Source organism: Ylistrum balloti, unplaced genomic scaffold, assembly GCF_031769215.1.
Source record: "Ylistrum balloti isolate Yb309-2 unplaced genomic scaffold, AGI_CSIRO_Ybal_v1 Utg370466, whole genome shotgun sequence".
NCBI lineage: Eukaryota > Metazoa > Mollusca > Bivalvia > Pectinida > Pectinidae > Ylistrum > Ylistrum balloti.
The window spans coordinates 257,980-266,933 of NW_026782307.1; positions in this window are offsets into that span (position 1 = coordinate 257,980).

Sequence of the window (8,954 nt, forward strand, 5' to 3'; positions counted from 1 at the left end):
CACAGGTATAAACTGTATTTGTGCATAAATGCGAAGCCTGCTTATTTCTCAATGTGCCTTCGGGAAGAGAACACGTGTTTGTTTCGATCAATCAAAGCTGACTTCATTCAGAAACAGCGATGGATATTGATTTGAATGCTGATTTCAATGAAATTCGAGCATTGATTTGAATCAATTTACATCCTTCATTCAATATCTGATTTTCGTCGGAAAAAATGAACATAATGCAATATTTAAAAGAAAATGCAATGAAAAAAATAAATAGAAAACAAGTTAAAAAAATAAACACAATTCTGATGATTCAGTAACTCTAGACATCAAAATAGTGATTAAACTGAGAAAAAAACTGATTGGTGAAATACAATGGAAGGGAGAGAACTCTAGGGTTATTGACCTAACAATTGATCTGTTGCACTAAACTAGATATAATCAGGTTTTTGACAAATCTAGCCGTTTGTTCTGACAAGATATGAACCAGCATCCCATCTGTGAATCCTTAATTCATTACTTAATGCCAGCAAGTTCATGAACCTTTATGGATGAATTAAAAGATCATGTATCAGTAAAATTGATGTTTTAATGTAAAATGGCAAATCTTTCTTGTACATGGTTACCATTGATGGGTAGACTGTTTTACACACGTGGATATACACATATACTCCTTATAAGATTGAAATTAACATTTGTAGTTATGTATGTCTGATGTTTAAATCTCTATGTATTCACCCCTAGAGTATGAATGTGATTAATGAATGAAGAATGAATGAATTAATTAATGAAGAGAAAAGAGTAAATGTGGTGAAATAAACAGCGGAAGAAGTGAAAGAGACTTCCTGCGTGAACTTTCATGATGTAAGGATTGTTGGGGAAAAAACCCAGGTTCTCAACCCTGGCATCACTCCAAAAAAACTTTTGCTGGCAAATAAGAAAATAAATATAAAAATGATAAAAAAACAACTTTGAAACAGCATTACATTTTATCTTTATTACTGACAAGATATCGTCAACAGCATTACATTTTATCTTTATTACTGACAAGATATCGTCAACAGCATCACATTTCATCATTATTACTGACAAGATATCGTCATCAGCATCACATTTCATCATTATTACTCACAAGATATCGTCAACAGCATCACATTTTATCTTTATTACTGACAAGATATCGTCAACAGCATCACATTTCATCATTATTACTGACAAGATATCGTCATCAGCATCACATTTCATCATTATTACTGACAAGATATCGTCAACAGCATCACATTTTATCTTTATTACTGACAAGATATCGTCAACAGCATCACATTTCATCATTATTACTGACAAGATATCGTCATCAGCATCACATTTCATCATTATTACTCACAAGATATCGTCAACAGCATCACATTTTATCTTTATTACTGACAAGATATCGTCAACAGCATCACATTTCATCATTATTACTGACAAGATATCGTCATCAGCATCACATTTCATCATTATTACTCACAAGATATCGTCAACAGCATCACATTTCATCATTATTACTCACAAGATATCGTCAACAGCATCACATTTCATCATTATTACTGACAAGATATCGTCAACAGCATCACATTTCATCATTATTACTGACAAGATATCGTCATCAGCATCACATTTCATCATTATTACTCACAAGATATCGTCAACAGCATCACATTTCATCATTATTACTCACAAGATATCGTCAACAGCATCACATTTCATCATTATTACTCACAAGATATCGTCAACAGCATCACATTTCATCATTATTACTCACAAGATATCGTCAACAGCATCACATTTCATCATTATTACTCACAAGATATCGTCATCAGCATCACATTTCATCATTATTACTGACAAGATATCGTCATCAGCATCACATTTTATCTTTATTACTGACAAGATATCGTCAACAGCATCACATTTCATCATTATTACTCACAAGATATCGTCATCAGCATCACATTTCATCATTATTACTCACAAGATATCAACAGCATCACATTTTATCTTTATTACTGACAAGATATCGTCAACAGCATCACATTTCATCATTATTACTGACAAGATATCGTCATCAGCATCACATTTCATCATTATTACTCACAAGATATCGTCAACAGCATCACATTTTATCTTTATTACTGACAAGATATCGTCAACAGCATCACATTTCATCATTATTACTGACAAGATATCGTCATCAGCATCACATTTCATCATTATTACTCACAAGATATCGTCAACAGCATCACATTTCATCATTATTACTCACAAGATATCGTCAACAGCATCACATTTCATCATTATTGCTGACAAGATATCGTCATCAGCATCACATTTCATCATTATTACTGACAAGATATCGTCAACAGCATCACATTTCATCATTATTACTCACAAGATATCGTCAACAGCATCACATTTCATCATTATTACTGACAAGATATCGTCAACAGCATCACATTTCATCATTATTACTGACAAGATATCGTCATCAGCATCACATTTCATCATTATTACTCACAAGATATCGTCAACAGCATCACATTTCATCATTATTACTCACAAGATATCGTCAACAGCATCACATTTCATCATTATTGTTGACAAGATATCGTCATCAGCATCACATTTCATCATTATTACTGACAAGATATCGTCAACAGCATCACATTTCATCATTATTACTCACAAGATATCGTCAACAGCATCACATTTCATCATTATTACTGACAAGATATCGTCACCAGCATCACATTTGATCAATATTAATGACGAGATATCGTCACCAGCATCACATTTGATCACTATTAATGACAAGATATCGTCAACAGAATCACATTTTGTCATTATGACAGACAGGATATGATCAATGTGTTTCACATAGTGACCAGATATGGTACTCAATAACAATGCCATTCGGTATATGACAAGATATAACCTGTGTTATTTTGCTGTTTGACGTAGTGTTAGTTGACTAAAATCTTACTGTAGTGACATAATCGTGTCCTATGACATTGAAAATGCTTGCTCTCTTTTGGTAACGTGTTAATTATTACTCTGACTAAGATTTGGGTATTCTGGTAACTTCGATGAAGAAGAGCACGCTTACCTTTGATAAATATGGCCAACCTCCCAGTGGGAATCCGTGAAAGTCTTTATTTTGTTTATATATTTTACCCTGGTTTCAAAGAATCTGAGTTTGAATTAAGATTCTGTCGGTATTTTCTATGTTGATTTTGTAGAAAAGAAAAGAGTTTCGAGATAAACCTCGACTGATCACTACTGGTTGTGAATAATTCATGTGTTTTACGAACGACTCTGTTTCTTATTATAGTTTAAGTATTGTTAAGGCAAACGCTATCATAAGAGTCATTCATACATCTCTTTCACGAAAATATTAGAAGTCAGTATCATGCAGGGTGCACAACTACGTTCTTAAAATATTGTTTTGCTTATCAAAGAGAAGGAAAATTGGTATATTTACGACATGCCCGCTAACATCATAAGCCTATCCTTGATATATATACTATGAAACTGACATCTGCACGTGGCAAAATCAATCGAACTCTATCAATCGATTGTCACGTTAACCATTTTTAAATGGCTGCTTTACTGCTAACGGTCTGTGTATACTTGGCATGTAATTACAGTATACATTGCTACGTACCATAGACATGTACAGTAGTCGTTTGAAGTATTTCATAGGGTAGTTCAACATTAAATATTGAGTCAGAACTCAGCATGGGGCGGACAGCCTATTCCCGGAAGAGCCATAAATCTGCTGGTATTTGCTGACCGGGTGTACGGAAGGGCCAGTCTACAGGATTATCAGATTACTGATGGCTGTGTATGTACGAAGTACTTACACGTGCCCGTACTTAACGATTCGGCTTCCGGTCAACCGTGCAATTAACCCGTAAACACTGTAATATATGTAAGTAACACATGGACTGAAGATACTCATGCCTGCTTAGCTGATAGGAGTCAAATGATGACAACCAATAATGGATAGGTTGGACAGGTGGAAATTCAGTTTTGTGCCATTTATTGAAAAGGTAAGTTATCTTAATCTTAAAGATTATTTCCCGATTTTTTTTAAAAAGTTTAACGCTATTTAGGCATAATAAACAGAATCCTGATTATAAATTACTGTAAGAAATAAATACCTGTTGTAAGTGGGATTGCCATTTTAGTGTATGGTTATCATCAGAATCACGGGACGGGGCTAAGCTTACATACTACACTACTGTATCTTGTCTTCCTTTTTAAAGAGTTCGTAATTAAGACGAAATCGTAATAATTCATTGGCCACGTGTTCATATGACCGCAGCTAAGTTGTTTTATACCTTAAATATAATACCGAGCTAAGTATTAATACCCCTCTGTCGAGGATTACCATTTTAGTATATAAGGATTTGTACCATTTGAACTGTAATTTAACGAGGTCAAGGTGCAGAATTCGTTAATACATATAAAAGTCTCGTGCATAATTTCAGATCTCTGACAGCTGTTTGTTTTAAACAACATCATTATATGTTTTTCATCCTCTGAATATCAACCATGACATTTTAATGATTGATTATTGTAAATGTATGTCATCTTCAATTTTTGTCATATTTTGCTCCATTGATAGAGGTTTACTGATATTGTATTATTCAGAGTTAATTCCCTTGTTTTTTTTAACGAGAGATGACGTATTATGCAGTATTAATCATTTGTGCCCCCATATTTTCAGGTGATCATTATTCAGAGTTACTTCCCTTCTTTATCACCCGGATATATAGTATATCATGCAGTGCGTTTTACTTATGCCTCCATGTTGTCGGGTGATCATTATTCAGAGTTACTCCCCTTGTTTATTCAAGGAGAGATGCCGTATAACGCAGTATTAAATATCTGTGCCCCTGCAATGTCGAGTGATCATTGTTCAGAGTTACCTCCCTTCTTTATCGCCATGAGATATCGTATCATGCAGTGTTAGGTGGTGTAGCATTTTCGCGTACGTTATTATTTTTGAAATATTTTTAGTTCAGAGATAGTATATATATATGTTAAAATATTCACTATAAATATGACTTTTATAATATTTAGAGTTAACTCCCTTAAATATCACATTGTTTGACGTCAAAACACTAAAAGCTATCTCTTGACTAAACATCTGTATCAAATAATAATTATATTGGTAAATGAAAATTATGATAGAGAAGTTTTGGACGTTCATCTTATTCTGAAGTGGATGTCGACATCATGGCCCCCATTGGAAATCACAAATAGTTTCTAGAAAAGTGATTAGAAAGGCAGATTATAAAAATTTGTGTTTACGCTTTTTTCGCATGTAACAACTAAGCTGACAGGCGTGTTCATGAGATCCTAACCTCATTGAAACGTTAGGATGTTAACCTTTTGATCTGAGCATTTAAGTTGTCGAGCTTTGTCCTGTTTTTTATATAATAAATAAAAGAACTTTAATGCAAATTCGTCACAAGTGTTTAGTTCAAACTCAGCGAAAGTTTTTTAGTTTAAACTCGTCAGAAGTATTAAGTTCAAACTCGTCAAAAGTATCTAATTCAAACACCTAAGCAGTTCTTAGTTTATAGTCATCAAAAATTATCAGTTTTAGCTCGTTGGAATTGTTTACAAGTTTTCCTGTGGAGCGTAAACAAAGTGACGTATCCATCTTATTTTGTATACAACGACTCTGAGATACAGCCTCGGGATATCTTAGTTTTAATGGAATTGAAATCTAAATAAAATTAACTGACATATTTATATATATACCTGTTAGCTTATTTGAAAAGTTTTTTTCTGGGCGTTTTATTCCTAATTTTTTGGGTTTTTTCCCTCGTTTTAATGTCAGCTGATAGTACAAGCGTAGTAATTGGGTAATTAAAATAATAAATGGATAATTTTAAAAACAAAAGTTTTACTTATCGTTCAGAAATTTTTTTTAACGAACAGTTGAGTTGACAAAACATTCGACGATTGAGATGATATGGGACAGAGATATGAAATTGTCTCCGTTCTATGCAATTAACCTATAACTCGCGGGCTACAACACAAAGTATTGTTATCATAATTCGTACCTGCCAGGCAGTACATTATAAGATATTCTATCTAATGAGTAGAACCATTATAGTAACCGTTGCTATGATGCCACAATGGACACTCTGATTATACACATCTTTCTGCATCTCGTCGTGCGAGAAAGTACGAGATTTTGTACTGGGTAGTCGTGTCGATGGTATCGTTTAATATTTATGATATATCTGTGAAATCAACATACTATTTTGAAATGATACTTACTTCTACAGACAACAAAGCAATAATTTGTACAAAGTGTTGTTACTCGGGCTTCACATTCCCTGGTCGTATGGTGAGAGAATACTTATTTTGAACAAAGACTGTTTGTAAGATACTCAGACCAGCCGTTAGTAGGGTGAACTTAATTCTCGGATCCGACAATGACAGGTAGAACACCAAACTAGTGAAAATTAGGATGACAAGAAACCCGGATCAGATATTGTCGTGTAACAGGCAGTGAGAGAAATATCGAACCAGATATTTTCGGGTAGAAGAGATGAGAATCGACAACAGAATGAATAAATTAATGAACAAAAATGGACAAAACAATGCCTTTAGTCTTACGACCTGTCCTTGACAGTAGGGTAAACAGATATTGAATGAAAGCAGTGGTAGTATCGATTATATCTTGTTATTCCTGTTAAATGTCTGTCGAAGCATCATTAGCTTTATCATTAACATAGCCTTTATGTTTTTTCTTGTTCTCCATGATATTTTAAAAACAAGTTTTATTTTTTTAGATTTAAAATTACAGCGCCTTAAAGGTAATGATTTAAAACTTTTTTTTATTAATAAAAAAAATGTCTGATTATTTTCTCTCGGTACACAGTAAGCTAACAAAACATTGTGCAGTCGGTGCAAATGGGCGGTGAAATGAAATACATATCTTAATTGAAATCTCGTTGAGACATAGATGTCCATCTTTTCAGTGATTTATTGGTTTATAATGACCAACGATTGTTGTCAATAGTGTGAATGAGATATTCAATTCACATCTAATTCATATCAGGCAAAGCGATTAAAAGACCGAACCTTGTGGCACAATATATACTGTGCTCAAGTGTCACCTCTTTGTAAAAAGTATCGAAATTTGTTTTCATTTGAAAACATGAAATATATTGAATGTGGATCTCTGAACGCAGATGAAATCATGAAATCTTCACAACAATATCAATTTTCTAGAGTTAAGCTGTGCAGCTAAACACGTGATGTCCTCGAAATTATTTGATTGATTAATTAATTTATTAATTTATATATTAAGATGGTTCTTTAACAACGCAGAAAAAATTACTTATTTTTTTTATCATTTCTCGTAGTCAAGGATGACTCATTACGACCCTGTGATCCTTGTGTAAATATATATCGTATATCTTGGGGTGTGAAGATTTTGAAGATTTGAATCGCGCTCGTAGTATTATCACCTATATTCCGACTTATTAAAACAAACAAAAGCTATTTAAATATTGACTTATTTCAGGGATCCTACTTTTTAACTTCCTCCCCAGGGTCAGAATTTGGGTTCAACATTATCTAGTGTTGTATAGAAGCAATTTCCCTGAGGATTGTGCAATATGATAATCAATCGTATTTCAATAAAGAGGAATCATATGATTTTGATAATTAGATTTTAATATTTCATCTTATCTCCAAAATGATGGGGTTATCCCCTCACCCCCCTGCAGTTTCAATTCTATCCGATATTTAAATAAAACCTGATCGTATAGCACCGATTAAAAAAAATACCAGAAATGAACAACAGTATACATTTGTTTGTTCTCTGATTATGTCAACTGGTGACAAGAGTTGAGTATGATCCGAACTCGAGATCAGTTAAGTCATTTGATATTGACAACACTTCCATCATGACATGTACATTTCACTTCTATACACGTTTGCTTAAGATGGTCCAAAGCCCTTTGTAAGCGAATTAAACAAATACAGTAACACTGCCTAACGTACCTGTGCAAAGTCGATCAATTCTAGACACTTGAAAACGTCTGAAGAGGCAGTTAACCAGCGATGTCTAAAAACGAGGTCACGACGAAATCTCAACAGTTCTACGCAACACTATAAAACGTGTTAACTTGTTTGTTTTGATATTTTTATTTTAAATTAATTTGTGTATTTAGAGATAATAAACGAACGATCCATCAGAGACAGCCCGTTAAATATACATATCTTTACTAGACTGTTCATACGTTTGATTTACTGAAACGTTCAAGTTTTTCTACCTTAGAATGTGTCTAATGAAACAATTTCCAAAGATTATCGGAAATTTCCACGTGGTCTTGTGATTGATGAGTAGCACAATTCATACCGTAATATCTAATAATCGAATTGATGAACGAAACAACATTTCCGGAAATCGTTTTAATTGTTATAATGAATTTATAATGAGTTTATACCCTTCGTTGATATAACATGTAACACAAATAAAAAAGGCTTCACATCTCTGTATCCTCAAAGGAATATATCTGAATCTCGCGCGAATTCCAAAGATTGTTTTCTTCTGAAAATCAAAATAGTTATTAATATAGTTCGTGTCTATATGGAGCGACACAAGCGACTGGGTTGTGGGATAACATCCTTTGAAGGAAGACGTTATATATCTTAGGGCTTCCAAAGGCTACAAGTACGTCGCTTGTAGATCATGTTGCGCCATGAATTTTCACACAAAATAGCAAATAAAAAAATTGCCAACGTTTTAAAAAACCTTCAATATATGTTTTATAATTCTCATTTTGTCCTCTGTAATGTGATTCTGTATTCAACTGAAACATCTTTGAAACGCTAAAGAAATATTACAATTAGCGACAAAGAAATATTTCAATTAAAAATACAATTGACAC